The 12,806-nt window shown below is 43.3% G+C and overlaps 1 protein-coding gene across 1 annotated transcript in view; it reads left to right on the top strand.

Moving 5' to 3' along the window:
• Positions 1 to 12,806, top strand: part of ZNF536 (zinc finger protein 536) — a 506,153-nt gene that overhangs the window by 28,858 nt on the left and 464,489 nt on the right. The gene's annotated exons all lie outside the window — the stretch shown is intronic.

The raw sequence follows: 12,806 nt of genomic DNA, 5'->3' as shown, positions 1-12,806 counted from the left end.
TTACTCTGAGGTGGCTGAAGAGTATTTGTGAGTAGATTCATCCCTCTGGTAGTTGGGCGCATCCTTGGCTTCTGGTCCAAGGAAAGTCGTCTTGAAGACCGTTTCTGAACCGGGGAGTTCAGGGCGACTGGGGAATTGCACAGAGATGGAGAAATGTGTAATAGAAAGGCAAGAGGTCCTCGGCCACAGTAATGAGTAAAAACACCACCACAAGAAATTAACAATAAGTTATAAAATGTCCTGAGAATGAGGCAGAAAAAAAATGGAAGCCTCTTTGATGAGGGAGGAAAATTTAGAAGAAATTGCAGGTCGGATTTTGGGACAACAATAACGCCAGCCCTTCTGTGCGATTGCGTACAATGCGCCCCAGCTGCCCAAGCTCTTGCAGGCAGAAGTAGTATTAGCAACATGATGGACCCACAACCACCTTGCAGAAATCTAACATTTGCAAGACCCTGCAGGACATGCTAAACCCCAAAGAATGACAGCTGGAGCAGTCCTACATTTTCCCGAACACAGTCATCTCAGGAAAGTCCCAAGATTTTTCTTTCCCTACCTTTTTAGAAAGAAAGGCAGCTTTGCAGAACTTTCTACAAATTTGCGTCACAGCTACCTTTTGCATTAGGTGCAATTCTTCTTCATTCTGCCCTGGAATGATGTGAAGGAGGGGATTGTAGCTGATGCAAATAGGGGCCACGTCACCAATGCAGTTGATACTGTTGCATTTGCAAGGGCAGGTCCGGCTCTCCCCATAGATTGAGGGCGCCGTCCTATGACTGCATCCTCAGTGCTTGAAGGCCCCTTAGGCAGGGACACAACGAGCAGCGGAGGTGACCTTTGCATTCCCATCTAACAAGGGTGGAGTTGTATTGCTGGAGTTGTTGCTCTTCCACCCATCTAACAAGGGTGCTTTGAGGAGGAAGGAAGGCAGAGGCCCAAGGTACAAGGTAGCCTCCAGCCTCCTCTTCCCTCCACCAATAAAACAACCCCTTCCTCCCAATTCCCAACCCCAGAGAGCCAGTATGGTTTTCTCCCCACCAGCAGTGATGGGGAGGGACCAGAGGATTTCTGGGAAGTGTGTGGGGGGTGGGGGAGAGAGAGAGAATGAGAGAGACTTTGCTGCAACTCCTGCTCATGGCAAGCTCAGCCTGTGAGAGTTTACTCTTTCTGGAGAAATCCAGAGAAATTGTTTCCCTAGTTTCTCTCCCCACGGATAATCTGCAAAATTTTGAGAGTACATTTGAGCAAGCTCTGAATGAAATACTGAAAACATTTCACTGCTCTGACAGCAGTCCTGTATACCTCTACTTAGTAGTTAACCCGCTGAGCTCAGTGAAGCTTACCTAGGGTTGAGTGGCCATGGGGACCAGACTTGCATCTTTTAATGTAAGTGCAAAGAATGAGTTTAAAAAAGTAACATTCTTCTTAAGTGAGGATGTTAAGTGATACATTCTGAGAGTTAATTATAGATAAATTGAATTAACAAATTGACCTTAAGAAAAATCAAACAGGGTTTAATAGAAAGTACCTTCAGGTTTCATGAAGTAATTCCAGAATCACTTACTACAACAAAGTGAGTTTGTGAAGTTATGTTTACACTGTACATTTGAACATTCCCTCTTGATCTATCAATACAAAAGGTGAGATATAAAGTAGAACTTGTTTAATTTAGCATTTCATTCAAAAATAGTGATAAATAAAAACTATTTTATGAATCTTGATAGTATTCTGATAAAGTTAAGAGCATTGTATTAAATAGTGATAAATAGGATCATTCTTGATAGTCCTAATAGATTCCTATTCTGCATTATTGTAACTTAAGAAAATTAATTCTAAGAAGGAAAATTTTGAAAAGACATTCAATGTGTATTATATATTTCAAGGACTTCTCTTCTCTGAAATGTTCATGAGCATACAATTTTTGTAATCCCATTTTGGAATTTCTTAATGTTTTGAAATACCAGGGAGACCTCACAAAAGTGGAAGAGAACTGGGTGACCTCCTTGCTCTGAGAGAGGGCTTGGTAATGGCAGTGGAAAAGGGAGATTGTGGCCCATCCACACCAGGCTTTGCTGAAAAGGAGCCTCCTGGAACACTGAATTTGGGAAATGGAACATAGCAGATGGCAGGCAGGTGAAAAACCAGCCCAAAAGCTTCAATTACAGATAAGCTTGTGCAGGTCATCACTTACTGTGCAGAGAGGGGAAAATGACAAGAAGACAACCTTGGACATCAGAACCAGGAGTTTTTCCAGTTTATATGGAAAACCCTTAAGAAGCTCAGGAAGACATCTAGGGAGGCTGGTGATCATGTATCAGTTTAGACTCACTTAGATTTATGGCAATCTTTTCCCTCAAAAGAAAAGATTGCAATCCCCAAGTTACGAACATCTGAGTTACAAACAACCCATGCTTACAAACAAATTGCCATAAATGCATTTGTAATTAATTGAAGCCTATTAATTTAAAAATATTCCTGTGGGAAATGGTCAGCATCATAGAGAGAGAGGAAGCAAAAGGAGAAAAAGGGTAGCCTCCAAAGCATCACCGTAGAGATAGAGAAAGTGAAAGGGTATAGAGGGATGCTTCCAAAGCACGGCTTCCTGCCCCATCCATCAGGAGAGGGAAATCCCTCAGCCATTTTCTTGCTGCCAAGAGGAGGCTGGTGAGTTTGGGCAGGGAGTGGTGGCTAGAGATATTTGTGGTTTTCTCACTTACATGGGGTCCTGTGCCCCTAACACCCACAAATGTGGAAGGCTGACTATACATGATCCGATTTAACACAGAAACAGAAAGTGAGAGAGTCAGAAGAGGACTCCCAGGCCATCTAGTCTGAACCCCCGCTCCAGCTGGCTCTGCACATGACATGCCTACCATGTGCATGTCTAGCCTAACTTAAAGATGAATTTCTGGTTTCTCAGGAATGAAACATGTTCGTAACTTGAAGACTGCCTGCGCACAAAAATAATTTTTGGTGAGCCATGCCTAATCATTTTTAAGTGACATATTCTGTGTAAGTTTCGCATTCTTGAAAGACAACATGAACAACAGGCCAAATAAAAAAGGAACAATAAGTAAGAAAATGGTGGATCTTGTTGGCTTAATCTTTATGAGGAAAAAATCAACCCCATATAACATCCTGTCTGTGCAGAAGATCAGCGTAGCTAGAGGACTCCTGTTGGACATTAGCTGGAGTTTCAAATGAGAATGGACAGCAGCATCAACCTCCTAAATTAACTATTGGGCAGTGTGATGTTAAGCAACCTTGTTCCCAAGTGGATTGTTTTAATAAAGTACTCGTCTCTACAATTATGATGAAATGTATTCATGGCAAACCTTTCTTTGTTCATGTGGCATATTAATGTTATAAATGTTTTATAACTGCCAGAGAAAAGAAACAAAGACAGGGAGGGAGGGAGGGAGGGAGGGAGGGAGGAGTAAATATTTATTTATTTATGCAAAATTCCTATGTGATCTGACACCAGACCTCACCTGAATACAGTATGTATTCAAGAACCACACCAGTGGGTCTCCTCCACATCTTCCCATTTCTCCCTCTATTTTCTTGCCTTGTTCCCCAGTTTACCCCAGTGCTACTACTTAACCACCCTTCATGTCTGCTGCAACATCTCCTGGCTGGACTACCACGTCGGGGTTTACATGCAAGTAGCTGGAGTAGCTGCCCATTGACTAGTGCTGAAGTTCGAAACTAATGTTCCATCTGCTCATTGAATTGAACCAGCCTTATCACAGCCACGTGTTCTTAATTTGGTCAGGGATTTTTTTAGTTTTGTTTTTTAACAGAAGAAAGTTAACTTTGTACCAGATTCTTTTAGGAGCTGAAGCATTCAGAGGATTGGTTTGCATGGTCCAGAGCATGTACTGGCCGCCATTTTGAATATTCAGGCTGTGGCCCATGGCTTGTTGTGTTATTGGAGCTTGAAGGGTTTGGGGTTTGTGAGAAATAACCCTCAGATAACTCATCAACAAACCCTCACATAAACCATGTTTCCTGGGTTCAGATGACATGGAAAGCTGCAGCTTGAATCATCAAAAACCACCCAACGCATGCCAGCCACCACTGCTACCTGCTATGGTGAGGTGGTGGGCAGCAGGGATCCTGAAAATGGGGGCATGGGTGCGACAACACCAGGGCTTCAGAGCACGTGCCTTGAAATGTACGACCGATAATCAGACCGGTTCCTGGGCTTCTTCCTGTTACCCAATTGTTAATTGCTGATTGAACCATACCAATTATTTGGTCCTCTTGTTACATTGGAATACAATGTGATATTATGGACTAATATGCTTAAAGCCCACAAGTGCTGTCTCAACCGGAGCTTTTTTAGGTACTTTGAACTATTTTATCATATTTAAAAGCAGTGATCTTTGTGTTATTTTCTTATTCTCCTTTGCAAATAAAAGTTGCTCTGTATTGGCATAGAACTCCATCATTCAATAATAGTGTGCATACTTTTGCACTGGAATGAAGATAATGCTTTAGAAATATTTGAATAGGCTGTGTTTTAGAAGTGCTCATGGTTAACATAAAAACTGGATATTATTGATGGCTTAATTGTGCTATTGACTACTCACTTGTCCTTCCAGAAACATGCTAATCTCAAATGAATTTATAAGATGGTGCCTGCTTTTCTCATCAGTAATGGTTTCTAGAACTTGCCTACTAAAGCCTTAAGATATTTTATACAGGTTTACAAAGATGCCACATTTTGCTTTATCATGGTTCTATATTGGCTAATTTTTCATACTTTGTATTTGTATAATGAATGTGCTAACAGGCAGATCATACAAATGCATAGCATCAGGGGAAGGGTTGTTGTAACTCACTCAATACATTGTCACCTTAGATACAAGTAATAGTGCAAGATTATTGTTTGAATTGATTAATTGTATTCATATACCATATCGTTTTCCTTCGCTAAAGCCAAGGCAACTTCCATACTCTTCCTCTCCTCCTCTCCATTTTATCCCCACCAAAGCAAACCTATGAAGTAGGTTAGGCCAACAGGCAGGAACTGGCCCTAGTTCACCCAAGGAGCTTCATGACCAAGGTTCCTGTTCTCCCTAGTCCAAGCCAAACAGGAAATAACACATCCAAGTGGGTGGAAAGGTTGCCCAGTGCAGCGTGATCAAAAGTGTTAGTCCAGCCAGATGTTTTACAATGGGCAGTGTTAACACGTCTTGGACATGTTGCTCACACTGTGAGCCAGAGAAGCATGAGCGGTGGTGTAGGGGACACTGGGCAGTTCTTGGAGATGTATCTATCAGCAGATCCAGGTGCTGTAGATTGGAACTGCTATTCCCTGGTCGGTTTCTTAGGACCCTTGGTGGAAGAGCCATCGTTCACTGGTCAAACACACGCTTGGCAGCTTCAATGCTTGCTGTCTGCAGGCAGCAGATCTCCAGGACAGAATCTTGCCTGAAGTTCTGGAGATCTGCTTCCTGGCCTTGTCAACCATAGATGAAGCTCTGCCTCAGTAGAAAGTAGTTATTGATATACCTCTGAAGGAGGGCTCAAACTTTCCACCTCAAACTTATGGATACTGATGCTTCGAAAATAATATTAGAACCTGTGAGCCGGTGTGGCGTGGTGGTGCGAGTGTTGGACTGGGGCCCTGGGAGATCCAGGTTCTCGTCCCACTTGGCCGTGAAGCTCACTGACTGACTTTGGGCCAGCACAAACTCTCCTTACAACTTACCTCACAGGGTTGTTGTTGTGGGGATAAGATGGAGGAGGAGAATGATGTAAGCTGCCTTGAGTCCTTTGAGGAAAAAGGCAGGATATAAATCGAAAAATAAATAAAAAATAAAAATAAATATCTCCTTGCAACCTATCTCTCATCTATCAACTACAATGGAGTTGTGTAAGCAGCCTTGAGTTCCTCAAAGTGCAGGGTACCAATAGCAACTCCTTGACCACCAGGCTTCCTCCCAGAAATTGTGGGCCACCTAGCAAGCTGCCTAATTGTTGTACGTCAAGCTGCTTTGACTATTGGGCTGTATAGAAATAAAATTAATCATAAGAATTATTAAGTTGAGCCAGGATATTTGACTACTTCGATTGGCAGCAGACAGTCGGCAGGAGCATCGTGGGGTTTCTGATGCAGGTGTTTCTCACCAGGTGTTTCCTGATTCCTTAGAGAGTCCATGGAAGGAACCCGGGCTTTCTGCATGGAGACTAGGTGCTCCATTGCTGGTTGATGGCCCCTCTCTAAGACCAGTCATCCAGGGTCCAGCAGACACAGATTTTAAAAAATACCTCCCCATTTTACTTAAGGTTAAGGTTCCTTAAGTGTCCTAGGCAGGCTAGGACAATATTGTTCTTTAAAAAGGGGGCTCTGCAAAAGTTATTCATACTGACTTAGATTTTCAGTACAAGACATTTCTATGTACATTTTCCTGTAAAGTAAGAGCTGTAGAATTCAGCGGGAGTTAAAATTAATTTCTGAACAGGATACTTCTTTAATATCTAGAAGGGTATCCCCCTGGTTTGAGATTTTATTTCTTTCTGGTAGATCTGCAGAGATGAGGCATGCAGAATGCGAGACGACTTTTGCAGCACTGAAATCCAAGCTGTACCCCAAGAGCTTTCCCTTTCCCACTTTTCTGCTCCAGGTGGTGCTGTGTTATGGTTGAATAATGTAATTATACAAGTAGGAAAGTACATTTTCTTTAGTAAGAAAATACTCAATTCCCTCCTCTTGAAAGAAATGAAACACAAAAACAGGAAAGCTGTTGGAAAACAGAAATGAAACTAGAGGGTTGTGTTGTCCACTCAAGTTCCAGTTGCCAGCCATGAGTAGGAAATGACAGATGTAGTGAAACTTTGTGTCTAGTAATAGGATTTGGGACAAAAACCAGTCAGACTATGGGACTATAAGACTATCCCAGACACTTAGGACTGCAGGCATCCTGTGCCGGGTAGGGGAAGGCCATCTCTACCTCCCAGTTCCTTTGGCCACCAAGGTGCAATACTTTGGAATGGGCGTGTCATCAGGGCATCCACAGGAAAGGAGGAGAAGGAAGGCAGCTGGAAAGGGCCACCAGGGACTCGTATGACCTCAGAGAGGCAGCTGGGATGGTTCCTTCCATCCCAGCTGCGAGCAAAGGGAGAAGCATCTGAGCCAGCACCCCCAGCTCTTTGTAGTGCTGTTTCTGTCGTTGGGCCTACGGATCTGAAGAAACTTACACCTCCCTAGATGCTGCCTGCGGGACATAGGTTCACTTTATCAGTGTTCTCCCGTGTGTGCACACACGCCTGGGATTGGTCATCTCCTGGAACCTTTCAGAACTGATTTAATGTGATCGGGATGCAAGAAGACCTACCTGTGTAGAATTCACATGACTGCCATCACATTAGCATGCAGCCAAACCAGTAGCCATGTGACATCAGTGCAGGGATGTAAGACCTGCGCAGGTGAGGTGGCCAGGCTGGAACAGAATTACCGGCCCTGCAGAGTGCCATGTGGCTAAGGCTGCTTCTTTTTGCGCAAATCCAGCTTCGCGCTTAAATCAGACCCTAGTTTCACCTATTAATTTCAATATCTTTGAGTGAACTTTCAATCTTTTGGCATCTGCCTTTTACAATTCTCTGTGGAATTCATTTTAAGGAAGTCTCAGCATTCTGCTTTGAAGACAACTTGCTTTTAGCTCATGCTATAATTTTTGGTTTCAGGGGGTTTTTTGGATGTCACATATCATTCTGATTAAATGTCTTTTCTTTTCCCCTCGAAAAGATCTCATAGATGGAAAACACACACAACACAAAGCTATTATCCAACAAATGTACAGCATTTAGAGTTGGCACGAGCTACTATCATTTTAATGGCAGGGACCTCTCTCATTTTGTTGACTGTGATTGAATCTCATCTCCTGCTTTTATATCATTAAAGTCTGCATCCCTGTGTGATGGTTTTTAAGTTGGGCATCATTATGATAGATGAGTTGACTGTTCATTAAGCTATATATATACACACACACCTACAGAAGTCAATCTTCTCTGTGTTGTTTATTACTATTACTGACCTCATGGTAGATCAGTAAAATCTACTGCACCTCTCATTTCTGCCCTATTTTTTCCCCGTTGGTCCCTAATGGCAGAAGGAGACAAACTTACGTAATATCTGCACAAAGGCACCCAGCAGCACAGCCCGTGTGTCCAACCATGCTCCACTGCAAGCGCAAGAGTGCTGTTGCGCCTGCGCATTTCTCCTCCGTAAAAGCAGTGCTACTGTTTGCCTGCCAAATATCTAAGCCTTTAAAATTGTTATTAAAGAAAGCAGACATCCATATTTTGTTGTTCATTGTTGTCAGTATGCAGGGACCAACTGGTAATAAGTAACAGGAATGACCCGTATGGTTGTACAAGCACTCTCGAGCTCCTTAGCTTGTTGGATCACTGTGATGTTTGGGGATGTACATTCTTTGAAGATTACTTCTAAAGAAATGCATTCAAATCCTTAATTCGAGATTCTGTCTATTCCTGTGGTGTTTACATTCCGGGATGGCAGAAGATCACTGGGGGGGAAGGAAAAAGGAAAGCTGAAAATGCACTTTCAAAAGGGGTGTTTCTGAAAGCAGGTTGCCTTCAAAGATTCATCCTTCTGCCACCTTCTCTTCTCTTGCATTTGGCAACAATTAGTGTCCTGTGTAGGATATAATATACAGCAGTGTATCACTTATAAGAGTTTGCTCGGCTGCAGTTGCTTATGGAGTCACGGTGCCAAAGTACCTCACAGCATGTGCCTGATAGGATCTTCTAACTGTTACAGCAATGCTATTTTATATTAAACCAGGTGCAAGGTTTGTGATTCCTGGTGCCAGTGCCTTGTTTTTCAGAAGCATTTTTTTTTTTTTAAAAATCTTGCTGTGTAAAACAACGCAGCCAAAGGTTTCCTGCACCCAAGTGCAGGGCAACGTGGGTTCACATCGAAACTGTGCAGACTGCAAATACGAATAGTGCAACGACGTGTGTGAGGGCGGTTGCACTGGCAGAAATGGTACTTGTAGAAGATCCATCAGAGGCTGAACAGTATTTGTGTGAAGGAGGCCAGCAGTTTTAGCTAGGCAGTAGTACATTAGTGCATTGCAAAATCATTTCCGTGTTTTCTTCCTCAGTTCTAAATATAATATGAAGCAGTGGTAGACGGCAACACTTGTGCAGTAAAAATGGTTTATTTCTCTCAATGAACATGAAGCTGCAGAGAAGAACCATGAGTTCTTCAGGATTGCTGTTAGGGCAGCAGATGCTGGAGGTGGTGGTGGTGGGACTGTGGCATTCCCTGTCCATCTTACCCCTCCCTTCTTGGGAGGCCTGGCTGTGTTTGCCCAAATGGCCCGACTAGAATCAGTCAGACTGGCCCACTGTCCTTGGGTGTGGTGATGGACACGGGCCTGTTCCCTATGTTGCCAGAAGATCTAAGTAAAATTCTCGTTGGCATCTGTGCGTGGAGTGGAGAGCGTGGCACCATGTTGTACTTTGCTCTGAGCAGCCCTCTTGGGCCTCACCTGAAACTGATCCCTGCGACAGTTGTTATTCCATGATCAGTGTGGAGACCCATTTCAGGCCAATATACAGGCAGCATGGCATCTGCATTGTTCGTAACATGATTGTTGTTGTTATGCGCCCTTTAGAAACATGGCCTCCTGGGCCATCCAGTCTGACCCCTGCTAAAGTTGTCTCTGACTTATGGCAGCCCCATGGGGGAAGGCCCTCCAGATGTCCTGTCCATGGCAGCCCTGCTCAGCTCTTCTAAGCGCAAGGCTGTGGCTTCCTTTATGGGGTCCATCCGTCTCATAGTTGGTCTTCATTCTTGTCTTCTCCTTTGGCTTTCCCTACCAGTCATAACAGGTACACCTGTCAAAAGGCAGGGAGATCATCCAATGCATGCAAAAGCAAAAGCGCCACACTGTAATAGGGGGCGTTACTCTGAACATTTGTCTCGCCCACACACTTCAGTTTTTCAAGTGTGAAAGTCATTGAGGCGTACTGGTTGGAGAACATCAGACTGGGTAGGAGACGCAGGATCCAATGCTCATGCAGCCTTGAAGTTAATGGTGTTGTAGTAGGGATAAAAGATAGGGAAGAATCATGCATGCCCTGTGAGCTCCTTGGAAGAAAGGATGTAATCGACAACACATAGAAATAAATACAAATGCAGCTTGGTGGGACTGTTGGTAGACAGTTGAAAGACATACGAGCCTTCTCTTGCAAGAGTGGGTATCCTGTGGCTGCCAAAATGTAACATGGGAAATGTTCCTGAGCAATCCTAATGCCAGTGTGATGTAGTGGTTTGAGTATTGGACTGAGATTCAGGCAGTTGCTTCTAGTCCCCACTCAGCTGTGAAGCTCACTGTGTGATTCTGGGCTCGGCATGGAAGCTCAGCCTAAACTATTGCTCAAAGTTGTTGTTGTGAGGATAACATGGGGAGAAGGAAAAACTTGTCTGTCCTGAGTTCTTTGCAAGAGCTACAAAGGAGGGATGGCATTTTACATCCATCTTGGGCAAGATGTGTTTGTCTGAATTGGCTCAAAGTTGTCAAAACACACAGGCAAATCTCCTAATTCAGAGCTCTAGCGATGCTGCGATTGCTCACAATCCAACTCCTCCATGTGCATAGAAGATTCGGTTCTTCCAAGTGGGGGGCAGGTATCCCTACATCAAAAATCACAGGGTCTGCTCTCTGTTGAAATGCATAGAGGGCCTCGGAGGCCAGGAGAAGGGTTTGGATGCACTGAGGCCGTCCTTCGGTTTGGTGACAGCATCCCAGGTACTGCTCCTGTATAAACCTGGCTGTGTAGAGAAGGCTGCTCTGTGCCAGATGTGAGAAACTTGCAGCCTGAGGGCTGGATGCAGTCCATGGCCTAATGCCATGTTGTTCTTTGCCTAAGACCCTGCAGGTAGGAGGAGCCAGAGGAAGGGAAGCAGGATGCGAGAGAGGAAAGAGGTGATGGTGGAGAGATGAAGCAGAGGGAGGGATGCATTGGGAAGAAGCGCTGTCTGTTTGATGGCTCCACAGCTCTGGTGGAAAGGGGACAAATAGAGGAAAAGGCAGATGGAATAATGGAAGGGGTGGGAAAACCCTCTGCAAAGGCTCACTGTAGCCCTTTCGGCAGTCTGGGCCTCAGGCAACCTGCAATTTGCCAGTTGCTTGGGGAATCATTGTGTTGGCTTTTGCAACACCTGCAAAAAAGCCGTTCACTTTCTTTTATGCATGGCAGACACGTACTGTAAAGCTGTGATGGGTTGTGCTTCTTGTGCTTGCTTCTCTTGTGCTTGCTCCTGGATCGGTGATCCCTCCATCCATGCTTCCTTAGAGTTTATATCGTAAGGTGGGCTTATTCTAGTGCTGTTTTCAGTAAGCTAAAAAAAGGAGGTAACCCTGTTCATATCTGCTAACTATCATGTGATTTACACTGCGTAGCTTTTACCGTATCTTGAGCATCCAGGTTGTCATATAGATCTGTTAGACAGCAGATGTTCAAGTATGCAAAGATGTCCTCACATAAATAGACTGTAGTGGCAATCAGAATGAGGAAAAGGAAAAAAGAAAATGAGCAATCCCAAATAACTGGGTAAAGGTTGCCCGTGTCCTTTAAAAATCACTTTTATGCAGGAACAGTTTAACCAAAATTGGAAAAAAGGGGAGGACATGTAGCCTTTCAGGCTACGATGATTAGTATTAAGATGAGTTGCACTTTAGCTAGGCTGAAACTTGTTCGTAACAGAATGTTAAATACGTACTGAAAAGAAAGATTATGTCTATCTAGTTACACCATTCCTTGATATATGCGCCATGTCACAGTGCCATTGTCTCCTGGGTAAAGACTGAGAGTTCAAATACCCACTATCTCTCCCCTGGTGCTCCAAATGCTCTGCTTTGAAGTTTTTATAATCCATCTGTCATCTTCTAGCAGGGAGGGCACCATGTTCTGTACCACTCAATTATAGAATTCTCTTTTGCCAGCTACAATGAGACAGGAAAGAATGTTATGGGTGGTTGAGAGAAACTGTCAGATATACTAAATTCCTAGGATTCATATGGATGATGTTATTCCACTGTATGAACACAGCATGTGTTATTGTTAAAATGTATTAAGAATACATTTTGTATTGTACAGTTTATGCACTTTCCTTTTTTATTTATATCTTCCGTGTGTGTGTGTGCGTGTGCATGCATATACAGTATATATCCATCAAATCATCAATTTAATATATTCTAACCAAAAGGAAAAACCCAGCCAACAATCTTAAATAGATGTGCATTTTAAAATTAAAAAATATTGTGTACTTCAGCAACACCAGTGAGATAAAAGGGCTGAGTTATTTTGATGTTGAAAGAAATAAATAATCAGGGATTTCTAGACTGGTAATGTTTGCCATACAATTTGTTTGTATGATGCTGTGAATCGGAGGCCTGAAAATTATATGTACTACCATCTGGCGAAAGCAGAAGTAGCATTTCATTAGGTGGTGAATAACAAAACAATAGGAACAATCTTGGAAGTATATTTAATGTTTTGCTTAAAGAAATCTACCTAAGAGCAGGCTGGATCGCTTCACAGCACACTAGCTTTTCATGTATCAGGTCCCTGGAGAGATTCAATTTGTTGTCTTATGTGAAATGAGTTTGATGATCTCAGCTCCATCCCTAGTGGATATTAATTCACTTTATAAAACATCCCACACAATTTAGCAGAGAGTAGCATCATTTGCAAATTTTGCAGCAACCCCCACCTTTTCTTTTTCTTTTGCTTTGTATAGAAAAGAGCAGGTGGTAACAATG

Source organism: Varanus komodoensis, unplaced genomic scaffold, assembly GCF_004798865.1.
Source record: "Varanus komodoensis strain SLA01 unplaced genomic scaffold, ASM479886v1 scaffold19, whole genome shotgun sequence".
NCBI classification, from domain to species: domain Eukaryota; kingdom Metazoa; phylum Chordata; class Lepidosauria; order Squamata; family Varanidae; genus Varanus; species Varanus komodoensis.
Note: the sequence above shows the minus strand (reverse complement) of the source record. Positions and strands in the feature narration are given on the sequence as shown.